The sequence below is a fragment of the Colobus angolensis genome, unplaced genomic scaffold, assembly GCF_000951035.1.
Source record: "Colobus angolensis palliatus isolate OR3802 unplaced genomic scaffold, Cang.pa_1.0 Scaffold214, whole genome shotgun sequence".
NCBI lineage: Eukaryota > Metazoa > Chordata > Mammalia > Primates > Cercopithecidae > Colobus > Colobus angolensis.
Window position 1 is genome coordinate 7723570 of NW_012115311.1, and position 14772 is coordinate 7738341.

Here is a 14772-nt window from a genome sequence, read left to right on the forward strand (position 1 = left end):
GAAAGTAAAGTAGTGAAAAAAAGATTGATAACTAAATATAAACCAAAAAATAAACTATAAAAGTGAATATATAATGATCAAGTAGATATATCAGCATGGTTGATCTGAGAAATGCAAAGATTGTTTAAATCCAGGAAATTAATCGATATTTACTATAATAATAATATAAAAGAGAAAACTCACATACTATCTCAAAAAATTTTGAAAAGGCATTTAGTAGAGTTTAACATCTATTTATTACTTTTAAAAAATCTCTGAAAGATAATAATAGAAGGGAACCTTCTTAAACTTGACAGAGGAACTTAAACTTACCAGTAAACATCATACTTAAGGGGAACACTTTAAATATATTCTTTTTAAAATTCAAAAGTTAGACAAGAATATGCTCTATCACAGAAACTGTTTATATTATGGTCAATGCAAAAGTCAGGAAGAAGAAAAAGGAGTTCTACTTCTAGCTATGGTGGAGAAGTTGGGGTCCTATGTAAACAACTATAATAGCTGTGTCAAAACTATTATAACAATTCTTTCTCAACAAAATTCTTGAGAGAAGCAAAGAACACACACACAAAAAAATGGAAGCTAGAAGGCACTAGGATGACATCTTTATAACACTGAAACTAAAAAACAACAACAACAAAAACAAAAAGCCTGTCAACTTTGAGTTCTACACCAAGTGAATGTATCTTTCAAAACTAGAACCAAAATAATGATGTTTTTAGGACTATAAACAATCAAAGAACCTGTTGCCAGGGGGTGTGTACATGAGAAATAAAAGAAGATTTCCAGGGTGAAGAAACATGTTACCATCAGAAGCATAAGACTGCAAGAAAAACTAAAGTGCCCCTGAAAGAATACTCAGGTGAGCAAATAGAAATAGAAATGAACTGTTTAAAACAACAGCAATAATAATATCTTGTGGGATTTATAACATATATGAAAGCAGAATATAACAAAAATAGCACAAGGGAGGGAAGGAGTAACAGAAGTTCAGCTTTCTAGGCTTCTTTGTTTGGGAAGTGGTAAGATACTAATCTAACATAGGCTGTAATGAATCAAACATAAGTATTATAATTTCAAATGCAACCAATAAAATCATAATGACAAATGATATAACTGAAGAGCTAATAGAGGAGAAAATGAAATAACAGAAAATACTTGTTAAATCCAAAAGCAAGCAAGGAAATAAGAAGAAAGGGTACAAACAGATGAGAAAATAGAAAGAAAATATCAAGGTAGTAGACATAAATCCAATTAAATCCATCATTAGAGTAAATGAAAATAGCAGGGAAAATACAAGATGAGCCTGGAGCATCTTCTAATGCCAGAAAGTAAGGCAGTGCTTAAAAAACAAGAATACGGGCATGGCAAATTCACAAACGCCAAAGCTGGAACAATTTGAGCAACAAAATAAAATAGCCATATTTTCTCTTTGCCCTAAAAGCACTCACGTTGGCTGGCCATGGTCCCTTGCCTGATAATTGACCCAAACCTTTCATTTTAAAGGACCTAAGCTATTAATAGTCCTGCCTACACTGCATTGCTATAGTTTTCATTTTTGGTAACAGCTTTATTGAGATACTCTTCACATATCATACAATTCACCCATTCAAAGTGTAAAATTTGAAGCCTTTTAATATATTTGCAAGGTTGTGCAACCCTAATCACAACGAGCTTTAGAACACACTTATCATGCCCCAACCCCCTGCCAAAAAAACCTGTAACTATTAGTAGTCACTTCCCTACTTACCCTAAGCCTCTCAACTTTAGGTAACAACTAATATAATGTCAATGTCTATAGATTTGCCTGTTCTTGGCATTTCATGTGGATGAAGTCATATGTAGTTGGAGTCATGCAATATGTGGCCTTATTTGTCTGGCTATTTTCACTGAACTTAATATTTTTAAGGTTTATCCATGCCATAGCATGTGTCAGTACCCCATTTTTTAATGCCTAAATACTATTCCATTCAGTATGAACTATATAAAATATATCACATTGTATTCATTCATTCGTCAGTTGATGGACATTTAGGTAGGCTGTTTCCACGTTTTGGCTACTATGAGTAATGCTGCTATGACCTTTGTGTACAAGTGCTTGTGTGGATACAATGATGTTATTACAGGACCTAGGAGGACTGAGAGGCAGGCCAGACTCTTCATTATCTCCATTACATGGTAGCAACCAACTTTCCCCTTCATTAGAATCAATCATTCCAGCTACTGAAGTAATTTTTTTTGTCAATTTATTTTATTTTGTAATTCAGAAAATGGTTAGGTGGTAGTCTCAACTTCTAGTTTAGTAGACCCATTGCTATATCTTTGTTGGAAGTTTTCCTTACTTAGGAACTAAAACCCATAGCTCAACAATACCCAAAGTCACAGCGGTAGGAAACAAAAATTTTTCTAGCGGATCACTAGAGCTAATAGAAAGAGAAGTCACTCCCATTTTCACCCCTTGATTCTCAGACCTGTGAGTCTTAAACATAGAAAAACTGAATCATGGAATAGAGGATGATTAGAGTATATATTGTGGGCTGGAAGACCTGCTGGATGTTGAAACCCAGCTAGTACGAGAATTGAATCTCTAAAAAACTATTCCACTTTCTATCAGAGCGGATATTTCAGAGTAATATTAATGTGATATGTTAAAATCAGGAAATTCCACAAGCGTAAATCCATTGCTATACTGAAAATGAATTCTTTGGTCAAAAACAATGTTGTTAGCATAGTGGCCTTGGTAGATGCATTGTGATTAGGGACAGCAGAGTAAGCATTTTATTCTAGTGAGAAGAAAGTGCTGCCCCTTCCACGATGAAAATAGTTCAGTGTATCAACCTGCCAACACGATCCCCCTGAGGAATAATGCCGTTTTAAGGGCTTATCACTACTTTCTGTTTTTGGCAGGTGGGATATTTGGTAGCAGTTGAGCCAAATTGGCCTCAGTGAGTAGAAGTCCACATTATAGAGTCTATGCGTAACTTCTATCTCCGCTGCTATGACAACTTTGTTCATGAGACTTTGGGTTAAGTTTAAGGTAAGACAAGAAAAGAAGCTGACTAGTGTCCATAAAATGTGTCATCTTGCCCACCTTATTATTAAGATCTTGTTTGCCCTTTGGCGAGTATTCACGTGAGACCTGAATATCTTCAAATTCTGTACCCATTAGGTGAGGTCAATCCACATACCTCTTCCCTAGACTTCCTTTTCACCTGTGTTTTAATTCTTCTTCTTCTAAGTCCCTAACCACAAAGCCAAACAATTAACCTCTGCCCATGAAACGACGGAGATCCATGTTTTGACCATATTTCTTTCTAGAAAACAACCAAATGCACTTCTCAAAGCTCTGCTGGGAGAATTTTTCTTTATCACTGTCCTTCAGGGCCACCTGGATGGGGCTACAGTCCTGCAGACATGTACTTTCAGGTAGTGACAGCAAATAATGCAGAACCACGTGCAATGAAGATCTAAAGGTTCCCTTCTACAGTCAACTAGATATAGAAAACTCCTCAAAGGCCCAGCATGGTGGTTCACACCTGTAATACCAGCACTTTGGGAGGTTGAGGTGAGAGGATCACTTGAGCTCAGGAGTTCAAAACCAGCCTGGGCAACATAGTGAGACCACATCTCTAAATTTAAAAAGAAAAAAAAAAGAAGAAAACTCCTCATAAGGACATAGATATGAGTTGAAGGAAAGTGTAGCAGTTTTGGGCAACTGGATGCTTATTCATTACTTTCAGGACCTTCTCAAACTCAATATTATATTACATTTGACATAATAATAGCATATGTTATATACTCATATAACCATACATATATACTTAAAAGCAATGTTGTTAGCTTAGTGGCTTTAGTAGATGCATCGTGTTTAGAAAAAACAAAGTAAGTATTGCATTCTAGTGAGAAGAAAGTACTGCCTCTTCCATGATGAACATAGTTCAATGTATCAACCTGCCAGCAAGATGTGTGTGTGTGTCTGTGTGTGTGTGTGTGTGTATCACTTCTATTTGATGATCAAGGTTGCTGTGCATGCATAACTTATGACTTGGTGCATCAGACAACATTCATTTGATGGGCAACTCAGATTATATTGCAAATTGGTCCATGGTCAAGCATTCAGACTAGTAGCAAGTCAGAAACTGTTTCTCAAAAAAGTAGCTATCTGCACAGATTGGCATAACTTTTATCCCAAATCATAAAGATGTGTATTGTCATTCTCCTGTTGAGACTTGCCAAAGGTTCCAAACAGCATCTCTGTCTGCCACAGATGCTTCAAGCACCATGAGATCTGGTAGGTCATATGGCCCAAGTGAGAGAGCAATTGCACAGCAGCAGGACCTGTTACAGAGCCTACTCTTGTCCCGAACCATGCTAAGAATTGTAAATCTTTCTGGATACTGAGTAAATGTATCAGAGTTGCATATTCAAATGAAGTATATATTGCTTTTAAGATCTAAAGATGTCCACTAGGGTTAATGCCTCTCTCTTCGTAGTAGGAGAATTCAAATGCACCAATTTGTTCTTTACCTTGGAAAAATATTTCAACATGGTCCAGATGAGAAAATGTTTTCTAAAAAGAACTTGATAGTAAATATTTCAGAGTTTGCAGGCCACGTACAGTTTCTATTACGTAGCTGTCTTTTTTAAAAAAAGATGTCATTATTCAAATATGTAGAAAAACAATTTTAGCCCACAGGCCATATAAAAACTGGTCTCTGACCAGTGTCACAGTTTGACCTGTGAGTCAGAGTTTATAACCCCTGCCCTAGAACACCAGAACTCAAATTATTTTTGTCAGGTGGCAAACATCTGGATTTTTGTGGAATTTATTTTAAACTTCAGGCATGCAAGTATCTTACTTAGGCATTTACTGTAGAATACTTATTACTTTCCTGCTCACCAGGTCTGATCAACACAGTCACCCCCACAGAGTGGACCAGCGTGATTTTCTATGGGATGGAGAGATGATCAAGGCTGCTATAGATCAGGTTATGACAGGCCTGGAGAGTTGAGCACATTTTTAATAACAGCTGCAATTGAATTCATTGCTGGACAAGTTTTACAATAAGCCATAGTCATTCTTCAATATCCATTTGTCTTCTACATAAATCAAATAATGAGTTTAATGGGGATGTGGGGAGAGTCACCACCCCTGTATCCCTAAAGTCCATGATGGTGGCACTAATCTCTGCAAACCCTCTAGAGATATAGTAGTGTTTCTGATTCACTATTTTAGAAGATTAATAGTTCCAGTGGCTTTCACTTTCCCATCACAATAGCCTTCTCTCCTAGAGTCATGGAAGCAATGTGGAGATTCTACCAGTAGCTGCACATGTCAATTGTAATTATGCATTTCAGAATTGGAGAATAACCACAGAATGTGTTCAGTGGGCCCCGCTGTGAGATCCACCCAGCCAAACTCCACTGATCACTTGAACCTCAGAATTTCCTACTCTGCCTGGTGGATCAAAGTGACATCGGAATCCCTACAAATTGTTATCAGTTCAGAGCCAGACTATAGTGATCCCTAAATAGTCTGGTTATTTTGCCTTCCCTAATGCATAACCACCCTGGTAAATGGCTACAGATCCCCTTGGAGAAAGCTACAAAATGATAGCATCAATTTTTAGCTATGTTGCATTGTCCCTCCTCAAGGGGACTTGGTCTCCTCTTCATTTAATGGACTCTGGACCTGTCATCTGGCTCAATTCTTGTAATTGAGGGATCATGACTGTCTTTGGTGGCTCAAGTCAGGCTTCCAGATAAATACATGCAGCTTTTTACTGATACAAATCAAGTATCAAAATTCAAAAATTATTAATAATTTAATAAGCCAACTTAATAAAGCCCTTAATAAGCCAACTATTTCAGGTCTAAGGACACCATGAATAATTAGGCAATGCTGATAATCTCTTTGGGTAAAACCACTACGGTTATTGTTTTAGTTCTGCTATTCATTATGGTAACCAGCCCATCTTGTTATGGTGATGAAATGCAGGGCTGCCCCTTGGCCCCTGCCACAACAGGATCCCATCATTTCAACTGAATTCAATAATGAAAGTATTTCTTTTGCCCCATGGAAATCAGCAGCAAAGTTAAAAGATATACAGCAGACTGATATCTGTCAGTCCAAGATCAACAGATATCCAAGATCAACATAGAATGAATAACTTGTTCATACAAGAACTTCTACAAATCAACATGATAAAGAAAAGTAATCAAATAGAGACATGGAAAAAGGATATTAATAAGCTGAGGAAAAATCTTAGTGGCTAAACATGTAGAAATATTCAATTTCACCATTAAACTCAACCTTTTAATTTGCAAAGAAATGCAAACTAAAATAATGAGAGACCACTTTACACCCATGAGATGGGAAAAATTTAGAATGTTACATGGTGCCAAGCATTAGCAAGGTTATAGGGCAATGGAAATTCTGAGGGACTACTGTTAGGAGTGTAAGCAGGTGTAGTCATTCAGAGAACCATCCAGATATATCCTACATCTCAGCGTTTCCATCCAGAGAAATTATCCCACAAGTTCATGAGGAGATACGAATAAGATTTTCAATATACCATTACTAGTGGAAGTCAGGTACTGGAAGCAACCTATATAATCATCATTAGAGAAATATATTAATAATTTTTGAAAAGTAGAATATAGTTGTGAATGCACACTATGCAAAATAATGCAGAAAGTCTTGCTGAATTTTCTTGCCAAAATAGATTTTTTCCTAACTTTTCATTCTATATCCCTATTATCTCTTTGGTTCAAGTGAGCTTTATGTCCTGAGAGATGTCATGTCTGTAACAGCCAAAATCAGATCTTCATATTCCACTTTTGTAGTATACTTAACATGATAGCAAAAATGACCTTACAATATATGTGTAATATATGTGTTGCCAAATAGGAATTATGATCCATCTCCCCATTGATGAAATTTTCGTACTATGTTCTCAAATAAGATTTTACAGTTTTCTTCACTTATTCAATCATGTATTAATCCAATAACAATTTATTGCTCACTTACCATGTATTCAGTCACTGTTCCAGACACTGGAGTACAACAGGGAACAAGACGGACAAAGACTTCTACCCTAGAGCGGGGTGCTTTCCAGCATTTTAGATAATAATCATGTTATCAAATATATATAAACCACAACATCGAGAAGTCAGATGTGCTTTGTAGAAATAGAATATTTGGCTGGGGAGAATTTGAAGAATATATAGGGCAGATCCTATTTGCAACTGTCTTGTTATTTTTATTCCCACTTAATTTCTGGGTCTTTTTTTCATTATTCTTAGTGGAGGAAACAGAGAATGTAAGGAGTAGAATGATACTTCAAAAATTATTATTATTGTTCTCCAAAACACTATTTAGGCAAACCCTTGAAATAAATAAACTATAAAAGGAAAACTCAGAGAACAAAAATAAACTCCTAGGATATTAAAGATGTGATAGCAGAAATACAAAACCCAACATCATACTGGAATATAATTTCTAAGAAACTAGAACACGAAGACAGAGATGAATAACAGAAGATAAAAATAAAATAGAGAATAAGTAGAGTAAGAGAAACATAAAAATAAAATATTCCAGAGGAGAGAACAGAGATCATACAAGGGAATAATTGTCAAATAATTCAATAATAATAGCAGCAATAAGCTACTCAAAATGCAGGGTGTGATTTATTTCAGATGGAATGCCCCCCACCCCCACCACCCACCAAGTGCTTAACACAATGGTTGGAAAATACCTCACACTAAGTCGCATTAGTGGGAAATTTCAAAACACTGGAGACAGACAGACATTTCTGGAAGCATCCATGATGAAATTAGGGATGACGTGGACACATTTTACATTGTTTGTAAATGTGTTGAAGGATTTTTCAATCTTGCAGAGGATTTGGGGATGAGTAAGTAACAGGCTCACAGAAAACTCAGCAGAAGAAAGAAATACAATGACTATAAGAAAATGTTTAGATTACTTGAAATAAATTACATTACAACATAAAACAGAGAGGAGCAGTTTGGAATCCATCATAATGTTCTTTGTCATCTCACTTTCTGCTTTACCTCCTCCCCACTGTCAAAGAATCAGTTTGAAGGTAAATGGCAGAAAGTAATTCCTGCTATCACCCTGATTTTTGTTCCTCTTTCATTTTCTCTGGATTTTGAGAATAAGAAAACTCTTACTTTGGGTTTTCTGTATCCTCCTCATTCCTCTTGGTTTACCATCACTCTTACGATGGTGTCTTCTCTCTGAAAGGGAAATAAAAGGTTTCTCTGGTTATTTTTCCTATATTTATATGTCTGATGATTTCATGAAAAACATAAACAGTCTCAATTTCTTATCTGCAAAATGGACATTATAATCTCTCTGTTTCCAGATAGTTGAAAGCAATCTTGGCTATGAGGATGTTAGAACACTGCATGGCATATAAGAGGTGCAGGGTCAGTGGTGGTTGTTGCCAGTAGTAATAGGAGTAGTAGTACTAATAGTAGTAGTAGCAGCAGCAGCAATACTGGTTGTAGTATGAAGTACTAGTCCTCGTTGCCAAAACTGAGTCATGTCACTGTGTGCATAAAATGTAATTGATGGACACAATATGCCTTGGACAGCATATGCACTCAGTAAATATTTGTTAACTGAATAAATCAATATATATGGGAATGAATGCTAGGTGCTGGAGGCTTTTTTCTATTAAATTGACTGGCCTATTTACAGAGAAGTGATCTTTCTGGTTAGATTTCTCCCCAGAGAATTCTATTTTATTTTAATTGAAGAGTAGTTATAAAAGCTAATTGACTATTTGCATTTGCTGGAAACTATTCCTACCTCCCACCAACCCCAAACCCCAAGTGGCAATCAATATTTAGGGGTTTATACCTATACCCATGGCTTAAAGGAAGTAAAGCCCAAGATTAATGTATACAGCTTGTCAGATATGTACTTAGACTTTTTTTTAATGAATCCAACTCAGGCAAGTCCGTAATTAATGCCATAAAATTCAGCTCAACAGAAACTCAATTGAAAAATGAGAACAACATGATAGAGTTCTATTGAAAGGATGGCTGTCCAAGGTTGCTATTTTTAAAAAGTAATTCAAGGCACTTTGTCACTTAAATGAAAGCAAAGACATAGGCACTTTGGATTATATGGAAACATAAAACTATCCCCTCTGTCTTTAAAACTATGTTTCATATGGATGTTTAGATGCATGCAATGTTTAACAAAAGCGCTAACAGGTATTTTGAGGGCAAGATATGAAAATAAAATTAAAAATGAAGAAAAACGTTCATATGTACATAAGCATAGCAAAATTACACATTCAAGGGATTAAATTATTTGACATATTTCAGTAAACCAATTATCCAAAAACATAGTTATCAGAAAAAATGAGTTAATGAATGTGGGAAAAAAAAACCTTGTACTAATTTCCAATTTGCTATTTTTTTAAATGTTACATAAATTAACCTATTTTTTGTACACTGAAAGAAAGAACTGGTAAGGGAAGAAATAAATTATTGATAATTTAAAATTAGATAATTCCACAGGCATATTCATTACAATAAATCATTTTTATCTAAAAGTGATTAAATAGAATAGAATAGAATAGAATAAAAACATATAGGAGACAGAAATTTTAATCTATGAAAGAGGATTTCCTTAAAAATAATGCTAATTGGTAAGCGAACAAAATACTAATGTAAATTGATATGGTTCACATACTAATATTTTTTAAAAATTTAACTTATGCTTCAATAGCATTCCACTGTCAGGTACTTGGCCATGTGTTACTGTGTATGTGTGCTATGGTATTTCTTTATGGATTGCTGAAATATTTTATCATAAATGACACTATTTAGGGTATTGAGAATAAAATTTAGAAGCAAATAATCTCAGCAAGAGCAGAGAATAAAGTAGGAGGGTTGCTGGAGCTCAGGAGTGTAAGCCCAGCCTGGCAACATGGTAATGTAGCAGGACAAGAAGCAGACAAAGCCCCTTAGACACCAAGTTAAAGAAGGAAGGGCTTTATTTGGCCGGGAGCTTTGGCAAGACTCATGTCTCCAACAACCGAGCTCCCCAAGTGAGCAATTACTGTCCCTTTTAAGGGTTCACATTTCTAAGACGGTCCGCGTGAGAGGGTCGTGATCGATTGAGCAAGCAGGGGGTACGTGACTGGGGGCTGCATGCACTGGTAATTAGAATAGAACAGGACAGGTATTTTCACAGTGCTTTTCTATACAATGTCTGTAATCTATAGATAACATAACCAATTAGGTCAGGGGTCGATCTTTAACTACAAGGCTCAGGGTGTGGTGCTGGGCTGTCTGCTTGTGGATTTCATTTCTGCCTTTTAGTTTTTATTTCTTTCTTTGGAGGCAGAAATTGGACATAAGACAATATGAGGGGTGGTCTCCTCCCCTAGTAAGAGCCCCATTTCTACAAAAAAAATTCAAAAATTTGGTCTGGCATGGGGGTTCACGCCTGTGGTCCCAGCTATTTGGGAAGCTAAGGCCCAGGAAATCGAGGCTCAGTGAGCCATGTTCATGTTACAGCACTCCAACTTGGGTGACAGGGCAAGACCCTATCTCAAAAAATAAATAAGCAAATAACATAAAATTAAAAATAAGTGCAACCATGCCTCTATCAACATATTTGGCTTTCTGACCTGGCAGGTGAAGATTACATTAGTATTTCGGAGCGTATATGGGTTTTTCAGTGCCTGCACATCAAGAGCTTTTCTTTTTGCTACATGACCAAGTCCAAATTCAAAAAAGGCAATATTCAGATTTTTCTTGAATATTTTCCTAAGTTCCTAAAACTACCAGAAACAGACTCCTCTCTTTGCCCTCACTCCCACCATGCATCTAACTTTCAGCCGCCAACACAATGGCCAGTGCCTCAACTGACGAATGGAATGCCCCGAGGTGGCATTTCTCCTCTGTGGTATTCCAGGAATGATGATCGGCACCTATCTCTCCCTACCCATGGAGAACTTATAACCTTTCCTACACTGCCTACTGACTGATGACTTACTGTCTTTATTGTCCGTCATACATATGAGAACAAGTTTTTATTATATAATATTCTTTCTCACTTAATCAGATTATAAGTTACCAAAATGGACAAATTTAGACTTAATCTCTTTTGTATCTGTTTATCAAAAACAACAAAAATAACAACTAAAATAATACCGAGGTTAACTTTCCAACTTGATAAATACATAGTGACTTTTCTTCCTGCTAGAACCCTTTGTATCTGCTGAGAAGTTATTCCTGGTTGTCAAGGTGCGGGTAGGAAAAAGCTAAAACTCAGGGTAGGAGTTAGAAAAATGTAGTGAATGGCTGGGGAAGTTGGTTTAGCTAGAGAATTTTGAAAGAAAAATTTGTTCTATCAGAGCTCAGAACATGCTACCCTAAAATGTGGCACCTTGGCATAGTGAGTGTTTTGAGCTGAAAAAAACTGAGAAAACCACAGAAGCAGGAAAGTCTCTCTGAGCTTCTCTTGTTCTTTCTCTCCTGAAGACCCTCATATCACACTGTCCTACCCTATACCCAGAGGAAGAAATGTCACACGAGGACACAGAAAAGGATATGAACAAATAGGTCTTTCTAAGTCCCCATCTCCCACCAGCTTGTTACCATTAGATCCTACCTTTTTATCCTCCAATCAAATTTCCACACGACTGTTCATAAATTACATTTTTCCCTGGGTCTTTGAGTCTTCATTTTTGAAGGTTCCCATGTCATGTAAAACTTTTATTAAATACATTTCTATGCTTTCATCTTTTTCTGTAGGGATCTCAACCATGAACCTTGTGATAGATGAGGAAAATATATTACATTTCTCACCTACAATTTACTCATCAAACGTTTATTTAATGCCTTCTATGAACTAGGCATTAGGAAAGGTTCAGAGATAGAATATCTGTATGCCTGTCTTACTTTCTCTTGAGTGAGACAGCAAGAAATTAATATGAATAGCCCAGTGGGATAAGTACTATAAGTTTGCACAGGATGTGATGGGGACACAAAATAAGGGAAGGAAAACGAGTCTGACTGGGAGAAAGAGTCTCAAAGAAGGATATCTGAAGGTGACGTTTGTGCTGAGTCTGAGGAAAGAATAGAAATTAGCTAGATATAGGAGGAAGATCATCAGTACAAAGACCATTCTTGGGAAGAGCATGTGCCCAAGAATAGAGGCAAGAGAACACAGGGTGTGGTCAAGGAACTGCACATAGTTTAGTATGGCTGGAGAGTAGGAAACTTTAGGACAGTGAGATGAAAAAGGTGGGAGAATGAGGCAAAGATCAAATCCTTGTATGCCATGTCATTTAGCATTTAGATTCGATCCTGTGGAAGATAGGGAGCCATTTGGGGATTTTCAGATAGGGCAATGAGGTGATTAAATTTGTATCACAGAAAGAGCAGCTTGACAGCTATGCTTATGATAGATTAAAGGGAGGATTAGAAGGCAGGGAGAAAATTTAATAATCCAGAAGAGAAATAATGACGGGCTGAGCTGGCAAAAGCAGCAGTGAAGACAGACAGGAGGGAGCCAATTTAAATAAGAGGAGAAGGTATGAAATAAATAGTGTTCAATCAGTTCGTTGTAGGAGGTGAGGAAGAGGAGCCTAGATTGACTCCTAGAATCATGGCTGGAGTGACAGAGTGAACAATAGTGCAATCCATCAAGATAGAAACTCAGGAAGAGGAATGTGGTAGCATAAAGTTATGATTTCTGTGTGGGACATATTAGATTTTCAGTGTCAAATCTGGGGTGGTCATTTGGCAGTTCATTAGAATATATGTGTCTTCAGGACAAGAGAGAGACTTGGGCTGGAGTCATTAGCATGTGTAGGGCAGCAGAAGCCAATGAGACTTCTCAGGAAGAATAGAAAAAATGAGGAGAAGAAGAATGAGAACAATTATTATCGTGTAAGATGATAATGAAAAAGGAGGAAGTTAGGTAACGGATGAACTAAGAGGGAATAATGTCAGGATAGCCAAAGGAAATAAATTAGAATAAGGAGTAGTCAGCTGTATCAAATTGTTGTCAAATTCTGCAAAGAATTAGAATAATCTAAGACAAAAGTATTGCCTACTGAATCTGGCAGTTGGAAGACATTAATGACTCTAGTAGAGCCATCAAAACAGGTGGGAAGAAGCAAGACATCAATGGGAAGAAGAAGAATTCAAAACAGTGGACTTGGCCCACCTTTTCAGGAGGTTTGATGACAAACAAGGCATGGGTAACCTTCTAGAGTAGGCAGCTACACAAGTGGCTCTCAAGGACTCCCATATGCTGATGTTCATGCCCTGTGCAATCCCTTTTCCTTTGATGGGGCTAGACTACCTAGTGACTTGCTTCTAATATGTAGAATGCCATGACAATGTTGGGAGTCAATGCAGATAGATTACTGCAGCTTCTATCTTGCTTGTTCTGTATGGACTCTCTCCCTTATTGTCTCTAGGGGAATCCATCTGCCATATTGGGAACTGTTCTAGAGAGCAGTCTATGTGGTAAGTAACTGAAATCCTAAGTCCACCAGCCAGTGAGGACCCTAGACCTTTCCCCAACATGAGGGAGCTTGAAAGGGGTTCTTCCTTAAGCCTCAGATGAGACTGCAGCCCCATATAACACCTTGATTACAACCTTCTGAGAAACCCTAAGCTGTGTCCATATTCCTCAACTACAGAAATTATGAGGTAATTCATATTTAAGCCTCTAAATTTGAGAACAATTTGTTACATAGCAACAGATTATCATTACACCTTCTAAGAAAAGATGATGGTGGACATGGAATGGCTAAATAAATAGCAAATAAAAAGGCTCCAGGCCAGGTGCAGTGGCTTACACCTATTATCCCAGCACCTTGGGAGGCTGAGGTGGGTGGATCACCTGAGGTCAGGCGTTCAAGACCAGCCTAGTCAACTTGGCAAAACCCCGTCTCTACTAAAATGCAAAAAAAATAGCTGGGCATGGTGGCATATGCCTATAGCCCCAGCTACTTGGGAGGCTGAGGCAGGAGAATTGCTTGACTCTGGGAGGTAGAGGTTGCAGTGAGCTAAGATTGCATCATGGCACTGTAGCCTGGGCAACAAGAGTGAAATTCTATCTCAAAAAAGAAAAAAAAAAGGCTCTAAACAGATTCAGGAAAGAATAAATATTTGAGTTACTAGTCCACTATGCAGAGAGAGTTTTTCCGTGATGATAACAGAATTGATGGTAGAGGAAATTATTATTACTAACAGAAGTAATATTTTTAGTATTGCTTCATAATAATAGCAAGTTGCTATGTATGATGTGCCTATGATATGCCAAGTGAGTAGGCTACGAATATAAACTTAATTCTTCCATTCTTATCTTGTCTTGGTCCTAAAGACTCACTAAGTCTTACTATTTTTCAGTTTTGCAAAGCTAAGTAATTTTTCCTCCCTCAGACTGCGAAGTAATGGTAGGAGAGACTGCTCGTTATTCCTTAACATCTATTCTCTCTTTCTTGTTTAGCTATAGAGTATTTGGTTTGCCTAGCCAAGTAATGTACCCAGATAAAGAGTACATTTCTCAGTTCCCTGACAGTTGTCTGTGCTTCTAGATTCTGGCCAACGGAACATGAGTAAGAAATAATGTGGCCGGGCGCGGTGGCTCAAGCCTGTAATCCCAGCACTTTGGGAGGCGGACACGGGTGGATCACGAGGTCAGGAGATCGAGACCATCCTGGCTAACACCGTGAAACCCCGTCTCTACTAAAAAATACAAAA